Source organism: Dipodomys ordii, unplaced genomic scaffold, assembly GCF_000151885.1.
Source record: "Dipodomys ordii isolate 6190 unplaced genomic scaffold, Dord_2.0 Scaffold34, whole genome shotgun sequence".
In the NCBI taxonomy this organism is placed as follows: Eukaryota; Metazoa; Chordata; class Mammalia; order Rodentia; family Heteromyidae; genus Dipodomys; species Dipodomys ordii.
Genome location: NW_012267250.1, coordinates 2,250,215 through 2,276,327, shown reverse-complemented (window position 1 = coordinate 2,276,327; position 26,113 = coordinate 2,250,215). Strand labels below are relative to the sequence as shown.

The following is a 26,113-nucleotide window of genomic DNA, read 5'->3' as shown; positions in this document are numbered from 1 at the left end:
TTGTCGCTGGGAGTGGTGGTGCACACAAAGCATGAAACCTTAGCTAGAAAAATAAAATAAAGCTGGAAAATGAAAACAAGGAAAATGAAAACAAGTTAGCTATATTCAATGAATGGAAAAGTCTAGATTATCGTAAATACTCTGTGTCTTCCATTTTCTTTTCAGAGTTGAGGTTGTGATTGAAAAAGCTTTTCAAGCATCTTTTTATGTTATTAATTCTTATCAATATAATAAATTCACTTGGGATGTCTGAGTTCTCCAGCTTGAAGAAGAGAATAAGCTTTTATCCAAGGACTTTCCATACTAGCCCCAGTCCCCCCATCTCATTCTCACAAATGTGTGAAGTAGTTGATGTTCTTAGGTGTTTGCCTTCACATGCACCGAAATGAAGCCTTCCAGCTTTATTGAAAATATAAACGCCATGTTTTTAATCACTCCCCCACCTCTACCCCCATTAATACAACAGATGTAAAGGATACTCTGGCTGTGAGATGGAAGCATATTTTGACTGTTTAGACATACATTGTAATTTTAAGTTAAATTTAGCAGCTTAATACAGTGAAGAAACTAAAAAGATATAGTCACATTGAAAGTAATTTTCCTCAGGATCTTTTCTGTATAAACTTTTGAAGATGTGGATTTTAGCAAATGCTATTAAAAGGGAATCAATGTTAGTTTGGATGAGGCCTTGTGGCTAGTTTTTAGAACAGCAGTCCTTGGAATTGAACCCAATGTTTCACCTTAATAATACAAGGCTTCAGTGTTTCAGTGGGTGAATGCATGCACTCAAGAATAAGTGTCCTCAGAAATAACTGCAGCGACTTACGTGTAACTCTAGACCTCTCCTTGTTCATTATGTGAATGCTGCACAGTCGACCATTCATGAGTTACAAGTTCCCAAAGCCCCACAAGCAATGGGCCTGTTCTCGGATATACTGGAGGTTTCACTGGCATTTCCACAACTCAGCCCAGAATTTACTCTTTCACATTTCAAGGAGCCTATGCCACATACACAGTCCCATTACTAGCACTGGTTGCACAAGAATATTAAGAAAACATACAGACATAACTGTGCTTGCACAGTCTGCAATGGAAAACCTGCAGGGCTAGCATCAAAGGACAGCTGTGACCTGTGTTGGACATTGTATTTGCATGGTTTTAAGCATCTTTTGAATGAAGTAACACATTTCAGGAGACTTACTGTATTCCCACAAGGGTAATTGACCCCCTACTTGTGTTATAGCAGGTTTCTCTGGGCAAGATAGTTCTTTAGTTCACCAAGCCTTATTCAGATAATTCATTCTGCAGTTCTCTATAATTTGTAACTCAAAGTACTAGAAACCATACATAAGGTTGTTAAAACAAAGAGATGAGGTAACTTCCTTGTTGTCTTATTGTGGGCTAGTATCATAGAGAAAATGCAAGTTGACCCAGTAAAGTGCCCTCATCTATGTTTTGTCTATGAGAACAGAGAAAAATTCAGAGATATGTAGATGACATTTAGAACAAATGACTTCTTGGGATTGTACCAAGTTAATTGTATGCTGGGAAACACGGTATGGCCTTGTTTCATGGGAGATCTAACACATGAAATAAGTGGCTTAGCAAATTGTATATATGTGCTTCTAAAAACTAAAATAGAGAAAAAAAATTTTCTGTCCTTTCTAAAACTGTGGGGTTTTTTTTTGTTATTGTTGTTGTTTGTTGGCCTGGGTGCTGTCACTGAGCCTATCTGTGCTCAAGGCTAGTGCTCTACCACTTGAGCTACAGCGATGCTTCCAGTTTTTCAGTGGTTACTTGGAGATGAGTCTTACAGGGACTTTCCTGCCCAGGCTGGCTTCGAACCTTGATCTTCAGATCTCAGCCTCCTGAGTAGCTAGGATTACAGGTGTGAGCCACTGGTACCCAGCTGTTACTGCTTTTTTATGAAGTCACTGAACCTTAAACCATTTCTTTGTTGCTAATTTGTCCTGGTTTATCTCCTTATTTCCATGGAATGAAAAATTCTGAAACCATATCTATCTACTTCTCATCCTGATTAGCTTTTTATGTTGTAGAGAAAATGTAAAAATGTTTACTAGCTAAAAGAGCTAGGGCTTGCACATATCACAATTGTAGGAAGTTTGCTTAAGCTGAGTTCAAACCCCAATACCACAGTAAATAAACAAATAAACAAAGATAGTCAGAAGCCAAGGAGGGGAATTTGTCCTTGTAGTTTAGTGGTTAGCAAATGGCATCATGGGTCAAATTCAGTCCTCTGCTTGTTTTGTTAAACCTATAAGCTTATAGTGGTTTCTACATTTTTAGGTTTGGGAGAGAATAAATTTCAGTATCCATAAAGGTTATTGGAAGACATGATATCTCATTTACAAAGGATCTATGGCTGCTCTCACAGGAAGCCTGAGTATTTGTGACAGAGACACTGTGGTACCTACAAAACTGAGAGCGTTGAGCTTTGAAGGAAAGTTTGCCCCCTTGTCTTACAGCGGGAGCCAGCATTCAGCTCTGCACATGATGAAATCAATGCTCTGCTTGCACCTGAATCTCAAGGGCTGAGTACCTAGCTGTACTTCATGAACCCCACTGAATTGTTTGTTTCACCATTGTTTTATTGTTGTTATTTTGTTTGTTTTGTGGTACTAGAGATGGAAGTCTGGACCTTGTGCTTGTTAGGCAAGTGTTCTACCACTTAAGCACCTGGCCTTGGACCAAGATGCTGTTACTCTTGGCTCTTGAGCAGAGGGGAATACAACAGGCAAGCCACTGCACTAAGCCCTGTTGTTGTTTAAAGTTCTCTAGAGCTCTTTATTGTGTCTTCTGTAATAATATTATTAAAGTGAGTTCTTGTTCATTAATTACATTCTTTTTATACCAATCCCTGGGAGAAATTTCTGTCTATTCTTAGTATTAGAAAGTTTCTTTTTCTTTTCTTTTTTTTTTTTGGTATGTAATCCTTTGGAAACTGTGAATTTTGTTACTGTACAGGTTTTCCTCCTTCAAGATGCCTACCAGACTGCTTAGACGTGGCTTACTTTTATTTATGCTCTTTTACTTTATGTCCCTGGTTGTCTTGTCTTTTTCCTTTCCTTTTTCTTTCTTTCCTTTCCTTTTCTTTCTCCTTCCTTTCATTTCTTCTCTTCTCCCCTCCTCTTCCCTTCCTTTACTTTTCTTCCCCTCTCCCTCTGATTTATGAGCTTTTGCTGTGTTTCATATCTTGTAAGCCATTGTAAAATTTTAAGAAACAATGTAGAACAATAAAATACATACAATTAATAATAAAAGGCATTTGAATTTTGGTTCCAGAACTACCCAAAGCTCTTATTAGTGTCCTACCGCAAGTGTCTTTGCCTTCTACCTTTGCTTGGAATTGTCCAGATTTCTGTGTCTGCAGGGTTTAGAACCAGTTGATCAAGTAAGTGCTCATTGAGGGCTTCCAAGCTAAATGTTTTTTCCTTCCTGGAGGCTTATAAATAAGCCTTTCTAGCAGGGATAAAGATGTACATAAAAGGTTCATTATCTAAGGTTCAGAGAATTCAGGAGGATTGCAAACTTGGATGGGAAAATGTTTTTATACCTATTACAGGGATTTAACACTTCGTTAAGAACAGAAGCAGCGTACTAATAGTGCTTTAAAACTATGTCACCAATATAAACTACAGGTGTTTTCATAGCACATCACCGTCGTGTGTTGCTGAAAATATTGCAAAATATCTGTGCTCTTCATTACGATAGGTACTCTCATTTTGAAAGTTGTAGTTTTTCGTTCTTTGCAATCCTTTGTGTTTTCTGAATTTCAAAACATTTTTCTGAGAAGGGACTCATCACCTACCAAAGGGGTTCTTGACTCAAAAAAGAATAAGAATTTTCTGTGCAAGAGTACACTCATGTACACACACACACACATGCACACACTTTATGCATACTGTTTCAGGGAGGTTTTATGTTCATTTTACAGTGCTTGTAGCTAAGGTTTGCACTTTAAAAACTCATACCATCACTGGCTATAATGCAAGATAGGGAGGGCTTTACTTTTGCTTTTTTTTTTTTTTCACTGCTCCATTCCAATGAATTATTTCTAGGAAGTCACTTACGCTGCCTTTTGGTCATAGCCTTGTGCTGTGGAGTCAATACATCCTCATACAGCAATTCTCTTGTGTTGCATCACATTATACTCGATCATTTTCAGTGAGAAGGCCCTTAAATTCACACTCTAAATTGTAGTTATTTTATACTAGAAAGATCTGAGTCTGACACTTGTTAACTCACGTGGTTAGAGCAGGATGCTAACAAAAAAGTTTTGAATATTTTGAATACTTGAAGTTTTAAGACCTAATATTTAAGTACTTTATAAGTTTAGAATTAGATAAGAAGTGCAAATATTTTCAAATTTTTCTTTGCCTTGAGTGGTTTTATTGTTTTTACTTAGCCTAGCATTTTTTTTTTTTGGGTCCAGTCGTGGGGCCTGAACTCTGGGCCTGGGCGCTGTCCCTCAGCTCTTCAGCTCAAGGCTAGCGCTCTACCACTTGAGCCACAGCGCCACTTCCGGCTTTTTTCTTTTTTGCTTATGTGGTGCTGAGGAATCGAACCCAGGGCCTCAGGCATGCAAGGCAAGCGCTCTACCACTGAGCCACCTTCCCAGCCCCTAGCCTAGCATTTTATTACTCTCGTATGGGAGAACCAAGGTTCATTTGAGAATAGAATTCTCTGTTAATATTCATATGTAAGCCCCACTTCAGAATTCACTTAGTATCTGTATAGATTTTGTGCCTTCTTGCTTTCTACTCATTGTGCTGGTATCTGAATGTGCCTCTTAATTTCCCGAGACCTGGGTAGACCTTCGAGTCTATGTTGTCCTGGGTTTCTCGGCTCTGCTAGGCTTCCCACTGCTGTGTGGACCCCACTCCCATAGTATCTGATTGAATTGTTCTGTGTATAGTGAAGGGAATGTCTTCAAACGCTGACTGAGCCTCTTTCATCAGCCAAACTCAAGAACTATAGCCTACCCTGGCTCCTTTACACTGAGGAAAAACTGTGACTTAACTGAACTCACCAGCTAGTTAGTAACTGATGCGTTTTCTCTTCTTCAGAAAGCTGTTTACCAGTTAATGTAGACCTTTGTGGCCTCCACATTCCTCATAAAATATGTAAAATGAAATATTCCAGCTGGAATGTTTGCAAGCTTGCTCTGTGTCTTGTTTTGCCACTATCTAATGAGCAGATAGCTTTCTTTTCTTTAAAGATTAATTTTTTTTAAAACTAACACTCAGTTGTATAAAGGGATTTTCATTATGACATTTTCGTAAATGCATACAATGTATTCTCATCAAATTCGCCCCCTCTACTACTCTCCCTTTTCTTCCTCTCCAGCTTTCACTGGTCTCCTTCATACATACAAATAGCTTATTTTGATGATATTCATTCTTCATACATGAAGTAGTCTACTTTGACCAAATTCATCCTCCTCATTCTCTCCATTTGCCTTTTTCCCTCCTGGTGATACATACCCCACACATAACTTCCCTGTCATTCATTATTTTGGTGTGTATTAATTATAACAAAGATGATCTGTTATGGTCTTTCAGATATGCATATTTTAATCATAATAACCTCCTCCCTTGCATTTTCTTTCCTGGCCCCTCATCCCCCGTTGGTCAACAGCTTTCCTTGTTACCTTAAATCAGATCAGATAGCTTTTGAAAAATCCTGAAGACCATTCTTTCTTGGTCACCTGTTCTTACTTAAGATGACTATTTTACTGTGTAACTTTTCCCCACTCTTCTGTCACAATTGAGTGTGTGATTCTTGAATTGTAAATCTCTTAGAACTCTTTGTTGACCCTTGAGTGTTACAAGGGGAGTAAATCTAAAAGAATTGCTTTTCCACATTTGATAGACTTGAGTATTAAAGACCACATTGGAAGAATCCCCATCCCCCTGTTGCAAAATAAGTTGCGTTTTCTCTACCTTCCTTCCTTCCTTTTTTCCTTCCTTCCTTCCATCCTTCCCTCCTTCCTTCTTTCCTTCCGTCAGTTGTGGGGCTTGAACTCTGGGCTTGGATACTGTCCCTGCACTCTTCAGCTCAAGGCGAGTACTCTACCACTTGAGCCACAGTGCCACTTCTGGTTTTCTGGTGGTTTATTGGAGATAAGAGTCTCACGGACTTTCCTGCCCAGGCTGACTTTGAACCGTGATCCTCAGATCTCAGCCTCCTGAGTAGCTAGGATTACAAGCATGAGCCACCAGCACCTAGCTCTGGCCTTTTCTTTTCTAGGGAAACATCTAGGTACCTCATGAGCAAAGTGCTACTCATTTATGTTTTAGAACTACCACCTAAAATTATTTAGAATGGATCAAATTAATTTGTCTTTATACCTTTTCCATTCAAGCTAATAGATTTCTTGCCTTAGTTTATTGATCGTAAGTTTTTTTTATCAACTTTATCCTATGAGGTTAAAAAATTAGTAATATGTTGCCTTATATACCACTTTCCTTCATGGACATTCCTTCTCGGTACAGTGAATAGACCAAGGCAGATGTTAGCTTAAACTGATTGTATGATTCAAGTTTATAGTAATTCTAAAATTAATTCAGGTCTTACGATTTACATAGTGTCTTGATACCAGCTTTATTTTTCCTTCTTTTCCTTTTACATTTTATCATTTTTATTTATTTTGGTGATACTAAGGTTAGAACTTAGGGCTTTGCTGGCTAGGCAAGTGCTTTACCACTTAAGCCTTACCTTTAGACCTTTTGGCCTGAGTTTTGGTGGTGGTGGTGATGGTAGTGATAGGGCTTTTGTGTATGCCAGTACTGGAACTGGAACTCAGAGCCTTGCATGCTTGCTTGGAATTTTTTGCTCAAGGCTTGACTCACACACCTCCACATCTATATTTTTGCTGGGTAATTGTAGACAGAGTGCCTTAGATTTGTCTACCTGAGCTGGCTTTGAACTGTAATCCTCAAATCTCAGCCTCCTCAGTAGCTAGGGTTACAAGGTGCATGCCACTAGTGCCCGGCTTTAGTTTGTTTTTGATAGGGTCTTGTGCGTTAGCCACAGCCAAGCCTTCAGCCATAATCCTTCTATTTCTATCACCCCCATACTAAGATGTTTCTTATGCCTATCTCCCTTTTGTATTATTTTGAAGTAAGTGTGGTTATAACTATTAAAAACTATGTACACATGCTCATATGTATGAAATTAACCTTTTTACCTTCTCTTAATTCCCCTATGCAAGTTCAGGCTGGAAAATAAATTTCAGGATACTTTGGGACCAGAAATGAGAGATCAAATGGATTGGTTTCTAGTAAATGGAGTAGACATGTAGGGAAAAGGGAATTTTATACCAAGCTCTCTTATTAGCTCTGTGTAGAACCAGCACACACACACACACACACACACACACACACAAAATCCCTTTGTCAAGTTACTATCAGAGAGTTACATACTATCTCTTCATTGGGTAACAACACTCACTGCAGAAGATTAATACTGTACATGTACTTGTGAACTGCACTTTGAATCACTCTGTATCTATGGGCATAGGTCAGTACTTGTCAAAGGATGTAGATCTGAAATATAATCATGAAGTTGAGAGTCTTGTTTTAAAGATAGGTTTATCCTATTGAATGAAGATAATCATTTTATTGTATAGTTTAAGATTTTTTTTTTGGGTCCAGTCATGGGGCCTGAACTCGGCCTGGGCACTGTCACTCAGCTCTTCAGCTCAAGGCTAGTGCTCTATCACTTGAGCCACAGCACCACTTCCGGCTTTTTGCTTATGTGGTGCTGAGGAATCAAACCCAGGGCCTCAAGCATGCAAGGTAAGCGCTCTACCACTGAGCCACCTTCCCAGCCCCTAGTTTAAGATTTTTAAATGAAGAGTTTGGTGGAACAAAACTTTAAGCCATTAAAAAGCTAAAACCAAACCAAGCAAAAATATAGAACTACAAAAAGAAAACACAGATCTTTTGTAATCTCTGACTTAGAAAGACATTTCTAAACGTGACACAAGCTAAGACATTATAAAATGTTTTAATATAAAATATTTTATTTTTAGCCAAGTGCCGGTGCCTCACACCTGTAATCCTATCTACACAGAAGGCTGAGATATGAGGATAATGGTTCAAAGCCAGACCAGGCAGGAAAATCCTTATCTCCAATCAATCATCAGAAAGCTGGAAGTGGTGCTGTGGCTCAAACTGGTAGAGTGCTAGCCTTGAGCTGAAGAGCTCAGGGACAGCTCTCAGGCCAAGTTCAAGCCCAATACTGACAATAAATAAATAAATAAATGTTTGAATATTTTGAATTGAAACAATATCAAAAACAAAAAATTTGCAAGTCATAGAAGGCATTGGCTCTTTTCCAAAACCTATAAAGCTCTTAATTTAAAAAATCTGCAAACTGGGTTCCAGTGGCTTATGCCTGTAATCCTAGCTATTCAAGAGGCTGAGATCTGAGGATCATGGTTCAAAGCCAGTCCGGGCAGGAAACTCTGTGAGACTCTTATCTCCAATAAACCACCAGAAAACCAGAAGTGGCTCAAGAGGTAGAGTGTTGGCCTTTAGCTGAAGAGCTGAAGGACAGCGTCTAGCCCCAGAGTTCAAGCCCCACAACCGACAAAAAAAAAAAACAAACCTGCAATCTTATATGGTTAAAAAATAATAATAACAATGAGAGCTGGGCTGGTGGCAAAGGCTGAATCAGGGGGATCCTGAGTTTAAGGCCACCCTGTCTCCAAATAAAAGCATTGTGTGTGTAAGTGTGCATGTGTGTGTGTGTCCAGATATGTTACAAAAAGAATTTAGATGTAAAACTGGCTCTTAAGTACATGAAAATATTCATCTCATTTATTGTAAAAATGCAGTGCATGCTGTAATCCCAGATACTCAAGAAGTAGAGATAGGAAGATTGTGTTTTGAAGCCTTTTTAGGCAAGAAGTTAGCAAGACCCTATCTGAAAAAACAAGCTGGGTGTGGTGGTACTTTCTTATAATCCTAGTTTCTTAGGAAGAAGAGGTAGGAGGATTCAAATCTGAGCAAAAGTGTAAGACTCTATCTGAAAAAACAAACTAAAGCAAAAAGGGACAAGCACTTGCCTAGCAAGACCCTGAACTCTCAGTATTGCAATAAAAGAAAAAAGAAAGTAAAAAGAGGGCTAGGATGGTGGCTTAGTGGCAGAGTGCTTGCCTAGTATGCATGAAGCCCTGGGTTTGATTCCTCAGTACCATGTAAACAGAAAAAAAACAGAAGTGGTGCTGTGGCTCAAGTGGTAGAGTGCTAGCTTTGAGCAGAGAGAGGCTCAGAGACAGTGCCCAGATCCAGAGTTCAAGCCCCAGAACTGGCAAAAAATAAAGAAAGACAAAAGAAAAGAAAAAGAGAAAGAAATGTTACAAGTATGACTTTTCAGTTTTTCACTTATCAGTTATTACAGGTCAAAATGTTAGCCAATATTTTGTGTTTGCCAGGGGTGGAGTAAGCTTGTATTCATCCACATCACTACAGAGGTGTCTGTTAGTACAAATTCTACAGAGAAAGTCTGGAAATACTTCTCAAAATGAAACCCAACATTACTATGACTTTTTTTGTGGGGGCGGGGGGTCCAGTCGTGGGGCCTGAATTTTGGGCCTGGGCGCTGTCCCTCAGCTCTTCAGCTCAAGGCTAGCACTCTACCACTTGAGCCACAGCGCCACTTCCGGCTTTTTTTTTCTACTTGTGTGGTGCTGAGGAATCGAACCCAGGGCCTCAAGCATGCAAGGCAAGCGCTCTACCACTGAGCCACCTTCCCAGCCCTACTATGACTTTTGATCAATTTAGATCTAGCATTTTTTTCTGTAGAGATATTGCAAATGAGGAAACTGTGTAGACAGTATGTTTTGGGCATTGTTTGGTAACCGAAGGTTAGAAACAAACTAAATTATAATAAGAGACTATAAGTACATTGTACTATATTTTATTATTACAATACATCTATAATGTAGACTAACTTGAAGCTGTTCAAATAATTAAGGTAGGTTATTCTACATCAATTTGAATAGTTATTGTGTTATTATACCAATACAGTAGGATCTCTAAGCATTTTTTTTCAGGAAAAAAAGTCATAGTGCATAATATTATTGATAATCAGGTAACATTCGAGACAAATAAATGATGGTGACACATGTATTTATAAATATATACAATATCTCTAAGAAGGATACATAGTAAACCAATCATAATATGCTCCATCAGGGAAAACTGAGAAACTGGGTAGGAAATTTTACTTTTCCAAAACAGAACATTATAAAAAGGAGGAGAAGTGGGGGGGGGGAGGAGAAAGACAGAGGGAGGAAAGAGAATAGTCAAGAACTATGGAGCTCATGAGGTTTTTATCCCTCATACTATTTAAGAAGTTAGTTAACATGGATATTGACATCAAAAAGAGATCTCTGGATGAGACACCAGAGATGTGATTGCCCTTAGCACAGCAAGCAGTATGGACATAGCACACACATTAGTTTCCCTTGCCTTTAGCTCTTGTAGCAACAAAGTGGATGCACCTAGGTAGATGCCTACATAAGCAAACAGTCACATGATGAAAGAACCCTCAGCTTAGGGAACTTCAATCTTTGGGACCCTCAGCTCCATAGGGCAGTGAGCAGGCTGGTCCTTCCTTACGGAGAAATTATTCTTTGGCATCCAAGGGTGTTCATTATACAAATGCCCTTGAAAAACATTTAGAATAATTGATAGTAAGCTCCACTCACAAAAAAATACTTATGAATTTTTCTATCCTTTATTTGTAAATATATACATACTCATGTACATATATGAAGCTGAAAGGCAGAAAGTAATTCCTGATGCTTTGAGGCATTTAGCTAAGTCATATGGAGAATATATGCATTAGTTCTTGTTAGATTATTAGGCCTGGATCTGCAATCACCTAACTTAGTATAGGTCAAAGGTATCTGTGGTCACAAACTCCATTCTTGTATCTAGCCCATTATCCACAAGGGCAAGTTATTGGTCAACTGAGAGTGAAAACATGAATGAGTCAGCACAGATCACTCCCTCCTACCATGATAAATAAGCATGGCCAGTGTCACCTTGGGCACTTGTATTACTAAAGGGAAATTTGGGAATTCACAACATTATGAACCTTCTTTGTGAGGTTCCATTGTAGCTTACTTTCACAGTGACATCAAGTTTCAATCTTTACTTTGCAAACATGGGCTAAATATAGGGTGGGGTTCTTTCCTGACATTCATCCCTAGGTGATAAAGAACCTCAAGAACAAGCTTTCATTCATGGATGGAATAAACGGGACTTCTGTTTCATAGTTCAGGGTGGGCTTAAAGGAGCCATGCTGGGTCTGTAGAGGGATGAATTAGCAGCCTGTTAAAAGGTGTTGCGCCCCCTCCTAAATCACCTTGAATGCTCTCTGTTTTTGCAGAAGCAGTGACCCATATTTAAAAATTTTAATTTAAGTAGAATATATAAATCTTTAAACGTGCTGCTCAATAAATTTTCATGGAATGGACACACTTGTTAACTATTACCCAGATCTGGAAACAGGGTACTTCCTGAGTTCCAGAAATCCCTTCCAGTCACCTCCTCCCTTGACGAGGTAATTATCCAGATCAGTTTTGCCTCCTTTTTAACTCTTATGAATAGAATTTTACTTTGTACATGTTTCTGTGTATGTTGTCTTTCATTTCAAGCTTATTTGTGTAATTTGTCCATGTTATTTGTAGGTGATCAGAATTTGCTCTTCTTATTGTTGTATAGAACTGGGTTTTTGGTTGATTTTTGTTGTTGTTATTGTTGTTTTTGCCAGTTGTGGGGCTTGAACTCTGGGCCTAGATACTATCCCTGAGCTCTTTTGCTGAAGACTAACGCTTTAACAACTTGAGCCACAGTGTGGTTTCATTGGGGATAAGAGTCTCATGGGGACTTTTCTGCCTAGGCTGGCTTTGAACCATGATCCTTAGATCCCAGACTCCTGAGTAGTAAGGATTGCCAGTGTGAGCCACAAGAACCTAGTTAAAACTGATTCTTAACAGGGGTGGTTATGCCCCATGAGGGAAAATTTGGTAGTTTAGAGTCACTGATGTGGGCAAGAAGCTGCTGCTAACCTTCATATAATTTATCAAGTTCAAAATATCAACAGTGTTGACCTTGAGACACCTGTCTATTTAGTGTTGCATTCTGTGAATAAATCATAGTTTATATCATAGTTTATGTATAAATTATAGTTTATCTACCCACCTTTGCATTCATGAGCATTATATAACTCAGTTCTGGCTTTGAAATTCTTGGAACAGCTCATCAGACTAAAGAGCTTGCCAAACAGCTGAGTGATGCTGAGACAGGAGAACCTCAAGTTTGAGATCAGCTGGGCCTATATAGCTAGATGATCTCTCACAACAGGAAGAGTCTTTATGGTTAGAGTAAGTGTTAGAATTTAAATGGATTATTATATATGGTATTTTTCATAAACACAATCATGTGTCTTGAAACTGCTACAAGAATTTTGAAGAGATTCTAAATGAAAGAAATACGGTTTTCATCAAAGAATAAAGGAACTTCTTAAAAACAGTTTTGCTGATGAATAATTTTTATACCACAAAATTCACCCATCTTAACTGTACATTTTAACTGGTAAATTTAAAGTTGCCCAGCCATTTCCAAAATTTTAGAATGTGTCCATCACACCCAAAAGGACTCTGGGACCCTTTGTAAGTATTGCCATTTCTGTCCCCAGATAATTTTCATTCCTGGATTTTCCTATAAATGGAATAATTATCATGCATACTTCTGTTTTGGCATCTGTTATTTAACATACTGTTTTCAAGGTTCACCATATTGGGTCAGGTATCTGAACTTCATACCTATTTGTAGCTGGATAGAATTCCATTGTATAGATTGACCACCATTCTGGAATGATGGTCCGTGTCATTCTCAGTGTTTCCTCAGCTTGTCTAGCTAGTGCCCTCTCCTCTGCCTCCCCATCATAGAAACCTAGAGATATCCAAGAGAACAGCTGAATAAAGCTCTTCCTGAAGTGTTCATTTGTGGTTAGTTAGGCTGGTTCTTAATCTGGGTGCTGGTCAGTTAGGCTATATTTACATAATGAATTGGACTCCTGTGAACCAAATGGCTATTCCCGATAAAGAAGTAGTTCTTTTCCATTCAATAAACTTTCATATTTTTATAGCACCTCTGATAAGGTGTGTTGGCTCTAAAAGTCCTGACCATAAATAATATGACATCTTGCACAATCCAGCAGCCAACTATATTTGTTGCCCCAGAATAAATTATCATGAAATCTTATCTGCAGTGTTTTGGTTACTAGATTTAATAGAATAAATATTTATTGTCTTCACTATGTGTATATTCAGTCTGGCATTCTGACTGCAGAAAAGTTTAAGACTTATGTAATAACAGAACAATTAAAGTTTATTGTAAATATGCATTTAATATTTTTATGTTGAACAGTCAGACATTCAGGTTTATAATTCTATCTAACCTCAACAAATACCCTATACACTAGGAAGGGAAGGAGGGAGAGAGGAAGGAGTGGGGGTACTGGGGGAGGAGAGAAGAGGAAAGAAAAGGAAGGGAGGGGAGGAGGGAGAGAGGAAGGAGTGGGGGAAGCTGGGGAGGAGAGAAGAGGAAAGGAAAGGAAGGGAGGGGAGGAGGGAGAGGAGAGGAGTGGAACCCTAAGGACTATGCCTTTGTTTTGTTTTCTAGTTCTTCAATTGTGGAAATTTCCCCCATATGTAGCCTTCTTGTTAATGTTTATATGAAAAGAAATGTCAGTGTGTAATGAAATCTTTACAAATATCTATTTCTTGTTATTACTTCCAAAATCACATTCAGGTAGAGGGTATGATTGACATGAAAAAGAAAAGGCCAGGCTAGGCTCAGGTGACTGATGCCTGTAATCCTAGCTACACAGGAGGCTGAGATCTGAGGATCAAGGTTCAAAACCAGTCAAAGCAGAAAAGTCCCCGTAAGACTTTTATCTCCAATTAACCACTCAAAAACTGGAAGTAGAGCTGTGGCTCAAAATGGTAGAGTGCTAGCCTTGAGCAAAAGAGCTGAGAACAGAGCCCAGGTGCTGAGTTCAAGCCCTACAGCCAAAAATTTAAAAAAGCTAGTTTCCTATCCCTGTATCTGGATCCAGTACCAGGCAGCTTCTTGAATAGAAAGGGAGGGGTCACCCACTTACAAATCTCTTTACAGTTGAATGTGAAATGCTCTGGTCTCAAAGCTTTCCCTGGCCATCAGAGAGCAGTGCAGAAGAGTATTGGATGTGGCAGTGTGATACTGGTTCTAACATGACAGGAGAAAGCATGGGAGAGATAATACCTCCTTCTGTCAGAGAACAGATACTTTCTAGGCCTGGAGGGCACATGGTTTCCTACTCTGGAAAAAAAGGATTTTGACAGCCTTTGAGTCTATGTAGATGAGTTAGTTTTAAGTGACAAAACTAGTTGTATATTTATGAATTTCTAACTTAAAAATGTTCCCTTTCTGAATGGCATCTTATTTTAAAATGTGCAACTTGTCCTCCATAGAACTTTGTCCATTGCTTCCACACACTACTTTCCACTGTGGAATATGTGGGCTGGGTGTGCCCATCAGGAAGAGATTGTCAGATTTCAAAAAAAAAAAGTCTCTATCACTTATTGGTTGGTAAAAGGGAAGGAGGAAGCTGTTTAAAATCTCTGAATTCAATTCAATGGCCTTCTCCCTCCACTCCCCACCCAAGGTGTTTGTATAGCCCTGCTCACCTCTCACTCACTCACTCACCTTCCCTCTCGGATTCTTTTATCACATAGCTGGCTACTCCTAGCCAGCTCACGTCAAGGTAATGTGTGGGAGCTGAATGTTCTTAATATTGGGTCTTAGGTCTTGGAGGAAATTATCTAAAGTCTGAAAAACTATTGTGTCTGCAACTTTAAAACTTGTTATAAAAAGGTAGATGCTTGGGCTGCATGTGTCAAGCTCCATAATGCAATTATCTTTAGCAGTGTGAGGACTGAAGCAAACCCAGACTGACACACAGAAGGGTATTCCTTTTGAAAACAACTCCTAAGAAAGCATTTTATCTGTGGTGAATAGGGAAACATCCTCAGTGCTCAGCAAGTCTATGTAATAAATGCAAAACCTTGTAATAAATGCAAGGCTCATTTTACGAGAAGTAATCCCTTTAGTAGGGTGCCAGATAAAATAAAGGAGATCCAATTAAATTTGAATTTTAGACAAATGGATACATTTTTAGTGTTTAGTATGTCCCAAATGTAGCATGGGACACATTCCATTTTTATTTGTGAAATCTGGCAAGTTTAACTAGGTTTTTAATGTTTTTCTCTACACAATTTGAATAATTAATACTTGCCAAGAACTTCTGGCATCGTAGTTAGATTCAGAGTATCCCTGGGAGCTGTGGCCTTTCTTTCTTTCCACAGCCTCAGAGCAGTCTTTGGCATGGAATTGGTGCTTACTAAATACTTTTTGAAAAAGCATAGAATATGATGAGTTTGGGGGTTTTGTTTTGTTTTGCTTTGGTGAGTTTATTTTGGTGATATCTGGGATTTGAACTCAGGGCCTTGACATTGCTAGACCAGTACTCTACCACTTGAGCCCTTTTTCAGTTGGTTATTATTGAGATAGGGCCATGTTTTATGCCCAGACCAGCCTGGACAGAGATCCTCCTGTTTGTGATTTGCTGACTGGTAGGGTGGCATGTTTATACCAACACACTGTCAATAGAGGAGACGTGAGCTTTTGCCCTGGGCTGGCCTCAAACCATGATACTCCAAGAAGCTAGGAGTATAGTCTTCAGCCACCATGCCTTGTTGAATGTGATTATGTTCATAACATAGGTAGAAATGCAAGTTCACATATGTAAAAATAATAATGTGACCAATACCATCATTTTCAATTATTAGATTAGCCCATTTAGGTAAAAGATTCAGTTATGAAATAGATGACTCAACAAGTAACTACTAAAACAAGAAGTTATGCTTAGCTCAGTGACTAAATAAGCCTTATTTGAATTTGATATAATCTTTTTAATGACCTGATTTAAATTGCTCTACTAGACATAATGCTGCCTACCTTTTTACATACACACTTGAATCTTAAAGTTTTAATTAAGTCCTTTAATTGATTAATACCATTGTCTCTAGCAGAGTTAAATTTCATTCAAATGAAATTGGGTATGTACTGGATGCTTAAGGAAAAACCTGGAACATTACTATAACACGACAATTACTGTAGGTTTCAGTTTCTGCTAAGGAATTTATAATTTATGATAATACTCTTACTTATGATAGCATTAAATATAAAGCTAATTAACAAACAATTTTTTTCAGTATAAAACTTTCATATTAGAAATACCAGATTAAGCTAGGCATGGTGGCTCATACCCAGAATCCTACCATTCCAGGGACTGAGGCAGAATGATCATGAGCTTGAAACCTGCCTGGGTTACATGGTAATACCACCTCAAAAATACAGAAAAGAAAGAAATAGAAGAGCAGTGCATGAAGAGGTATCACAGCTGGAAGAAAAAAGATAGCAATTATTAGAGTTTTTTAAATGCAATATTTTTTGTGACAGGACAAAAAACTGAGCAAAGGAAACCCCTAAGGCTGCCAAAATGACTTAAACTATTATCATTAACTTTACTGCTGTAAAGTTAACATAATAGGATATAATTAATTTAATAGGATATAATTATCGTGTTCATACTAATGACTATTTTAATGAACATTAATAGTCACTATGATATTTTGTGTACATCTTCTATGTGATCCTCATAGACAGATAAATGGAAGAACTGAGGGGTAAGTAAAGCATACAGCTAGCTGCTGGGAACCAGGAGGTTAAAGCATCTGTCATTTCAGTACTGATGCTCTGGATTCTGCAATGTCAGAAGAACATCTATCCCATCAGGAGTGTATGGGTGGGGCAAGCACCTCTATTTGGGTGTGCAGTGATTTGTATTAATGTTACTCAACTCATCTTACAATACTAATAAGTAGACTGCTTCCAAATCTGTATTCCATCTGCAAACCAATGATTACTATAGGTTTGAGCTGTACTTTTCTTCTAAGGAATTTATAATCATGTTAATGCCTTCATTTATGAAAACATTAAGTGCAAAAACTAATTAACATATAATGTTTTTCCACTCTAAAGCTTTAAGTACATGGAATGGATTTTTATTATTTGCCAGCTATAATGATAAAATACAAATAAACATAATATAATCATGAGTTTATTAAATCACAGAATTGATGATAATACCTTAAGCACACCATTTATAATTGAGATTATGTACACTTTTTTCTTCAGACGAAAAGCCTGAAGAACTATACAAATTTTTTGAGAAATAAAAATTTTCTGAGGAAATACTCTTCTTTCCTTGAGTTTTTGTTTACCATGAAAGACTTTTTTTAAATTTCTCTGTCAATTTTGATAAATTACTGGATAAAATAGTCTAGATTGATAATTGTTATCTTTCAGGACTTGACATGATGTTTTTCTATGCTGCCTTACATTGAGTGTCTATATGAAAAAATCTACTGTTGTTTTAATGCACTTGCCTTTGTAAGTTGCTTTCCTCCTCTCTTTTTCAGCTTTCAATAACCTTTCTTTATTCTGCATGTTTAGTGTCTTTACTAAAATGTGTCTAGGTGTATTGTTCCTCTCATCTGTTTGGAGTTCTATATGTCTCTTTGACATGGATGACACTCTTTCTCAAGGTTAGGGAAATGTTCTTCCATTATTTTGTTGAATAGGTTCTTGATGGCTTTCATTTTGATTTCTTCATTGTTTATCTCCATAATTTGTAGGTTTGACTTTTTGGTGGAGTCTGAGAGTTTTTGTAATTCCCCTTGGTATCTTCTAAAAATATTTTTTTCAATGTCTTTGAATGTTTGAGCTAATTGTTCTGCTTTATCAGATATGTCTCCTGTTCTATTAACTAGGCTTTCAATGGGTTTTTTTATATGGGAAATTGAGCTCTTCATTTTGAGGATTTTTTTCAATGTTTCCTTTCTCTCCCTCTCCCCCCGCCCTTGTGTGTATGTGTGTGTGTGTGTCGATCATGGGGCCTGAACACTCGACCTAGGTGCTGTCCCTCAGCTCTTCAACTCAAGGCTAGTGCTCTACCACTAGAGCCACAGTGCCACTTCTGGCTTTTTCTGCTTATGTGGTGCTGAGGAATCAGAACTCAGGGCCTCATGCATGCAAGGCAAACACTCTACCACTGAGCCACCTTCCCAGCCCCAATGTTTCCCATCTCTTTATTAATATTATCTCTTGGGGCTGGGAAGGTAGCTCAGTGGTAGAGTGTTTGCCTTGCATGCATGAGGCCCTGCATTTGATTCCTCAGCACCACATAAGCAGAAAAGGCCAGAAGTGGTGCTGTGGCTCCAATGGTAGAGCGCTCGCCTTGAGCTGAAGAGCTGAGGGACAGTGGTCCAAACCCAGAGTTCAGGCCCCATGACTGGACCACCCCCCAAAATTTCTCTCATGTCCTGCATTTCTTTCCTTTGGTAATTCAACTGTTTGTATTCTCTTGATTTCTGTTATTTGTTCAATTTCTGATTGATTGATTGATTGGGTGAGTGACTGATTGGTTGATTGATTGATTGCAGTCATGGGGCTTGAACTCAGTGCTTAGGCACTGTCGCTGAGCTTTTCTGCTCAAGACTATTGCTCTCCCACTTTGAGCCACAGCTCCGTTCTGTTTTTGGTTTTTGGTTTATTAATCTGGTGGTTAATTGGAGTTAAGAGTCTCACAAACTTTCCTGCTCAGGTTGGCTTTGAACTTCAATCCTTACAGCTCAGCCTCCTCAGTAGCTAACATTACAGGCATGAGCCATCAGCACCTGGCTCTGATTTTCTTTTTAGATAGTTATAGGATCATGCTTTAGGATGTCCTTCCTTAACTGTGGTAATAGTATGAAGGGGGCAAAGAAATAATTGGATCAGATTAATACTAGGTATTTGATTGTATAATGTGGGAAAGGGTAGGGGGCTAACTTTATGGAAAGGTTTATTGGAATGTGAAGAATTTAGATAATATTGTATTAGATTAGAGAGTTAGGTGAAGTGAAGAGTGTTGGGTAGGTATATATGCATACAAACATAAAAAAGACAGAAAACACTAATGCTCAACTAGGAGAAAAAGAAGAAAGAAAGAAAGAAAGAAAGAAAGAAAGAAAGAAAGAAAGAAAAAAAGAAAGAAAGAAAGAAAGAAAGAAGCAAACAAAAACTAGAAAGCAAAAGCAAAAAACCCAGATGTTTAGGTAATCTAGTTACTAAGTATGAGTTAGGTAATTTGGAAGAGTTATGGGTAGGCTATCTTGAGTAGGAAACAGTATGAGTAAGAGAAGAGTTCTACTTACAGATATAAGGAATGTATAAATGGGCAGGACTATGGCAGGGTGTGAAGCTGTGATTCAAGAGAAAAATACTAAAAGATGGATAATGGGATTCAGAAGCAAAATACAAGATTAGATTAGAGAATATTAGGTGTATGCTAGAATGTAGAGGTGAAAAAGTAAATTATCTTTATTCAATTTACAGAAAAGATAAACCAGTTTTTAAACAATACCACACTCAAAATAAATGAACCAAAGTAAAGAAGGAAGACAGACTTGTATATACAACAAATGTGTTTCTGGTTGTTCTGGTTATCTCAGGGACAGTAACTCTTTCCAGGCTGGAATTGCCTGGAAAGAGACCTCATTGCCCAGATGTCTCTGCTCTCTGCTTTCCCAGATGTCTCTGCTCTCTGGTTTAGCAGGAATCCCCAATCTTCTGCAGCCTCTGGCTTCCTGTGTGTTGTCATGGCTTCCTAAACGTTCATTTTTTAGCTGTTCCTTGTGACCTACTTTGACCTCCCTTGACACATCTCTTATCATTGATTTATACTCAAGTTCTACAGCAGTGTCCTGTAATTACTCCTTGATCATGTGCTCGCTTCCAGAGAAACTTTGTCAAGATGGTGATTCTCTGGCATGCTCAGTGATACAGGGAATAAAAAATACTTCAGCTCTCCACAATCCAGCCTCTCGTAGCAGATTAATCTCTGCTTTCCAAATCTCTGAATTGGCAGTAAGTGTTGAAGGTTGTGTTTACTTTTCCTGTAGCTGAATTCAGTAGCTAGATTTATTTAATTAGTGTTGAAATCTTCAGATTTCCTTCCTTCAGCCAGAGATCCCAGCACCAGTTCAGGACTCTTTCTTTTGCTGTTTTCTTCTCTGTAAATTCCTGAGTCTCTCTGAATTCCTTATAGGTTCTATTTCCTTTCATTCTTTCTTGCCTAAGAAGCTGTTCACTTTTGCATTACTAGATTCTCATTCATCCAGCTGAGATTTGAAAAAGACTTACTATCTTTCTGTTGTTGTTTGTGTTAGTGCTGGAGATTAAACCCCGGACATGCTAGGCAAATGTTCTACTACTGAGTTATGTCCTCTGCCCAAATTTCTACCATTCTTATGACCCATTCCTATCCTAATGACACTCATTTTCTTCACAAACAATCTTAACACATGACCCTCTGATTTTGCTATAGTAACCAAATTCATGAAATACCATGAGTATGACAAATTAGTGTGAGAACACTTAATATTCATTTGGTGTGTGTGTGTGTGTGTGTGTGTGTGTGTGTGTACCAGTCCTGGGGCTTGAACTCAGGACCTGAACACTGTTCCTGAGCTTTTGTGCTCAAAGTGTTATATGGTCATTTGATCACAAGATCCAGAGAAGCCATATTTTGAGAGGTTGAATTGGGAGTTTTTATTAGAAAGCTGGTGACTGTGAGTAGACTCATGTCCCAAAGACTTGCAGCCTCGAATATAGTTAATACTTATGAAACTGAGCCACAAGGATATTAAAGAAAGAACAGAAAATAATCTCCACAAACCAGATCAACTGTAATAGAAGTTCAGGAGGGACCATGGTGATCTGAGGAGAGTCAGGAGACACTAGTCATGGCTTAATGGAAGCAGGAGTGGAGTGACCTAAATAGAGGTATGGTTAGGGGTCAGGGTCACAGTGAGCTTGGGAGGTCAACGAGTCCTGAGAGATCTGGCAGGTCTGGCAGGTCCAGGAACTTACTGTCTTAGTCCCTGTCCCATCTGTTTCCAGTTCAGGTACGTATCACCTGGGGGTGGAAGTGGGGGAGTGGAATTTCACCTCTAGAATTTTTGGGAAATCCCCGTCATCCATGAAGATGCCAAGATGGCACCACTTAGACCCAGTATTCATACTTCAATGGCTAGCACTCTACCACTTGAGCCACACCTCCACTTCTGGCTTTTTTTTTTTTTTTTGGTGGTTTCTTGGAGATAGAAGTCTCATCATGGACTTTCCTGCCTAGGCTGGCTTCAAACTGTGATCTTCAGATCTCAGACTCCTGAGTAGCTAGGATTACAGGCAAGAGCCACTGGTGCCCAGCTTCATTTGGTAAATTTTAAGTCTTTAGTATTCTTGGCACGTAGTTTCAAAGCACATGTAAGTAGAACAGCCTGTACAAGGCTCCCAGCTGGGGAAAGAGACAGGTGTATCAGGAAGTGACTACAATTAAATGAAAGTTGTAAGTGTTGGGTTTTTTTTTTCTAGGTTTGCCTAAACACTTAAATTATCTTTAGTACTTGGAATAACAAAATCTCTACAGTTTTTTAGGCCCTAATTTGGACCAACTGAATTAGAATTTCTTGGGGAGGGTCCTGCATTTTCAACAAATGTTCTAGGAGAACCTTAGAATGAACTAAGCTGGGGAAATTGGTGCAAACAGGATCCTGTGTGCCCAGAGGAGGAAGTTGCTAAGTCTGTCTTTGAGTGGGAAGATTAGCTAAGACTCACAGCATTGTGTAGGCCACACCTTAAAGAGTGAGTAAGCAAACAAGTAGAGAAAGAGAATATTCCAAGTGAGAGAATTCTGGCAAGGGCCTCCCTGGAAGCATAAAAAGGAATATCTTGTTCTGGGAGGGAACATGGAGTTTGTTTGTGCAATTGTGAAAAGGAACAGAAGGTGACCTAAATGTGGTTGCACATCCCTGTAATCCCAACACTCAAGATGCTGATGCTGGAAAATCATGAGCTCAAAACCAGCATGGGATACACAGTGACATTATCACAACAAACAAATAAAGCAAGAGAAGGGGCTGAAAAAAATTGCCATTGTCCCAACACAAAATCTATGGATATTACCCTAAAACCAACAGGGACCACTGTAAGACTGCAAAGGAAAGGAGCGTGTTCTGATGGAAGAGAGCTGAGAGTTTAGGTTTGAAGATTATGGAGACTCCTGGGAACAATCAGCTAACAGAGGGACGGTCTGAGAAACATTGGCTAAATTTGACAAGAGGACTTAGAGATTGGTTTTCTTTGAAAGAAGGGAGACTGATGGTCGGGTGATTATGTGTGATCATTGTGAATCATTGCCTAATGATGAGGAAGAGAAGCCACCAGTGATGACAGGGGGATGGATTCCATCTTGGTTATGCTGAGTTGCAGTAGGTGTGAGGATTATAATTTGTAGAGACATTGGAATAGGTAAAGACTTGGAATAGCTGAAGATTTGGGATACCTAGGTATCCTGATAGTTCCTTGAACCTTGGAAACAGATGAAAATCATGAAGGGTCTCCGGATGAAGTTCTGTTGAAGGTTCCATATGGGAATCTTTTAGACAGAGAGTTTGGCCCTCATTTTCCCTCTTAGCCCAGTAATTTTTGTAGTATTTTATGTGTTAATTTTAAAACAAGTACTTGTTATATATGTTATATATATATATATATATAAAACACATATAACTTGTTATCTATATAGCATATAATTTGTGTATATATATACCTTGTTATATATATATATATATATATATATACATCTTATCAATTTATGTTTTTGTCCTTCTGATTTCTTTGCTCCATGGTTTACTTATGGGAATATTTATCATGTAAACTTCAAGCAACTTTAAATTAGGTATAAAATAATGAAGTCAGTTATTTTAAGAAATATGATCAGGAAGGAAAAAGACTCTAGAAGTGCAGAAGCTGAAATGTTTGTAAAATGTTGAGCTTTTCATTGTTTTTCTTATTGCTAAATCTTAGAAAATTTTACACTTAAGAAATCAGATTCAAGGTGCACACCTGCAAGACAGAGACCAGGAGGATCACAGTTAAAAGCTAGCCCAGGCTGGACACTGGTGGCTCATGCCTGTAATCCTAGCTACTCAAGAGTTTGAGATCTGAGGATCATGGTTCAAAGCCAGTCCAAGCAGGAAAGTCCATGAGACTCTTATCTCCAATAAACCACCAGAAAATTAGAAGTGGTGCTATGGCTCAAGTGGTAGAGTCTTGCCTTGAACTGAAGGGCTCAGGGACAATGCCCAGACCCAGAGTTCAAGCCCACGACCAACAACCAAAAGAAGAAGGAGGACGAGGAGGAGGAGAAAGAGGAGGAGGAGGAAGAGGAGGGGGAGGAGGAGGTGGCAGCTAGCCCAGGCAGAAATGCTAGTGAGACCCTCTACCCCCCCCAACTGAATAAACAAACTGGGCATAGTGGCACATGTCTGTGATCCTAGCTATACAGGAAGCATCGGTTGGAAGATTGAAGTCTAAGGCTGACTGGCCCCTGGCAAAAAAGGTGAGACCTTATTTTTAAAATAACTAAAAGCAAAAAGGTTGAAGGGGAGACTAGATCTCTAGTGGTAGATCATGTGCCTAGCAAATGTGAGGCCCTGAGTTCAAACCCCAGTACCACCTCAAAAATAGAAAAATTAGACTTCAGATTTTAGACCGTTTAGCTACTAGTAGTGTACACTTCAGTGTACCTTACTAGTAACTTTAATGTGGTACACTGTTACAGTGAAAAAGAATTTTTTGTGTTATCAGTTGAAGTCCATTCTTTATTCAGATTTCCTTAATTTCTACCTAACATTTTGTTGTCCAAAGATTGTATCCTACAATAGTAGTCATGTGTCCCTTACGGCTCCTTTTGGTTACAATATTCTCTCTCCTTGTCTCTAACAGTTTTGAGGAGTACAGGTCAGGTATGTTATACAATGCCTTCTGTTAGAGTTTTCAAGTCTCTGTCATAATTACATTGGAAATTACCTATCACCGTTGGGTCAGTTATGAAGGGCAGGCCAACTTGGAGCTCCCTACCGGGTCATGGCAGATTAGGAAAATCCTGATGTGGCATGTGCCTTGGCTCTGTCTGTGACAGCTTTCCTTTGGGCACATGCTCACTGGGCTGAGCACTGGGCTGAGCACCTGTTGTGGGAGTCGAAGCTCTAGCGAAACAAAACATGAACTCCTGCCCTGCAGGGTAGTTCAGGACAGTCACACATCCATGCTGCAGAAGTGGGCAGGGGACAAAGGCTGCCCCCTTATGCCATGGACTGTACCAGATGGAAACTGCAGCTGGAGGAAGTGGTGCTGAGAGCTGTATTGTTAGCATGATACATAGTGAATGGTTCGGATATGAAATATCCCACAAAGACCTGTTAAAGGCTTGGTCCCTAGCCTTTAGGGCTATAGGATGACAATGAATCATTGAAGGCCTTGCCCTCGAAGAGGATATTAGGACCCCAGCCCCTTACTCTTTGTTTCCTGGCCTCTATGAGATAAATAGGACTCCTCTATTATGTACTTCTACTTTGGCGGACTGTGTATAGTTTGGCGAGTACCCCAAGCCCAAAAGCAACAGGATCAAACAACCATAGACAGGCACCTCTTAACGTGTAAACCAAAATAAATCTTTCTTCCTTAGAAGTTGACTGCCTCAAGTGTTCTGTCACGGCAATGTAAAGCTGACTAACACAATTAGTAAATATATTGAATTTAGCATGCTTAGTTGTTGGCTTACTTTATCTACTATCTTTCTTTACAAAGAATACTTTAGAACTATATTTCCTAAAATATAACTCTGTGTGTGTGTGTGTTCGACTAGAGATTGAACCCAGAACCTTGTATGAGACTGTACAAGCACTCTACCACTTGAGAACTCAACACTCCAAACCTTTTAAAATATATCATCAGTTTTTTGACATAGATTTTTTGCTATGTATCTCAGGCTGACCTTGAATTCATGATCCTCCTGCTTCATCTCTTAAAGTGCTAGGATTAAATGCATGAGTCATTTAAATCGGCTCTATATTACTGATTTTTAAAAATGTAGTGACATTTCTTCACTTGAAACTTCTACCTACTGGGGGGTGACATTGATCAAATTCATTGTACACATATTTTGACATGTTGAATTGAAACCCTTTGGATATAGGTATTTAAGCATAACAAAAACAAATTTTTGCCAGATGCTGGTGGCTCAAGCCTGTAATCCTAGCTACTCAGCAGGTTGAGATCTGAGGATCCCAGTTAGTAGATCGGCTTGGCGGGAAAGTTGGTGCAACTCTTAGCTTCAATTAATCACAGAAAAAGCTGGAAGTGGTGCTGTAGCTCAAATGGTAGAGTGCTAGCCTTGAGCAAAAGGAACTTAGGGACAGCACTGAGGCTGAGTTCAAGGCCCAGGCTCAGAAAAAAAAATCTTTAAAAAACCCCAAACTTGCTTACCTTCAGTAACATTGTGTTTTGGTTACAAATTCCCAGAAACTAATCTGAAAAGGAAAAATGTTTTGGAACTACTCCTGTTAAGAAATGATAATTAAAAATGAGTTTTTAATTATTATATTTTAATATAATAGCAAAAGCCTTAATATCCATCACTGAGGAACTGAGAGATCGAAGTCATGCAGCTGGGACTGAGAACTGGGGGTTCTGTGGAAGCAGGATGAAGGCCAGGACATGAACCCCACTGTGTCCTGTACCTTCAAGATAGGAACTGAGGCCTATTTCTACCAAACAGTAGTTTTTCAGATCTCTAAGTGGAGCACAAAGAGGCTTTGAGCAGTAAGATACTGCATATGAAAGTGATGTTTGGTAGGGCAATAATGAAGGTTGCTGCTCTCTGAAAATGGACTTTGAAATGGAGGAATGAGAAAGGTTGGAACATTTAATCAATGAAATAATAATGAGTGCAACAAACAAGTTCAAACAGGGCTGGGTAGGCTTGAAGTCAGAGATGCAGAGTTCACGTACACTATATG

The 26,113-nt window shown here is 38.8% G+C and overlaps 1 protein-coding gene across 2 annotated transcripts in view; it reads left to right on the top strand.

Moving 5' to 3' along the window:
* The window catches only part of Papss2 (3'-phosphoadenosine 5'-phosphosulfate synthase 2), a 74,799-nt gene that overhangs the window by 11,735 nt on the left and 36,951 nt on the right, over nucleotides 1-26,113 (top strand). The gene's annotated exons all lie outside the window — the stretch shown is intronic.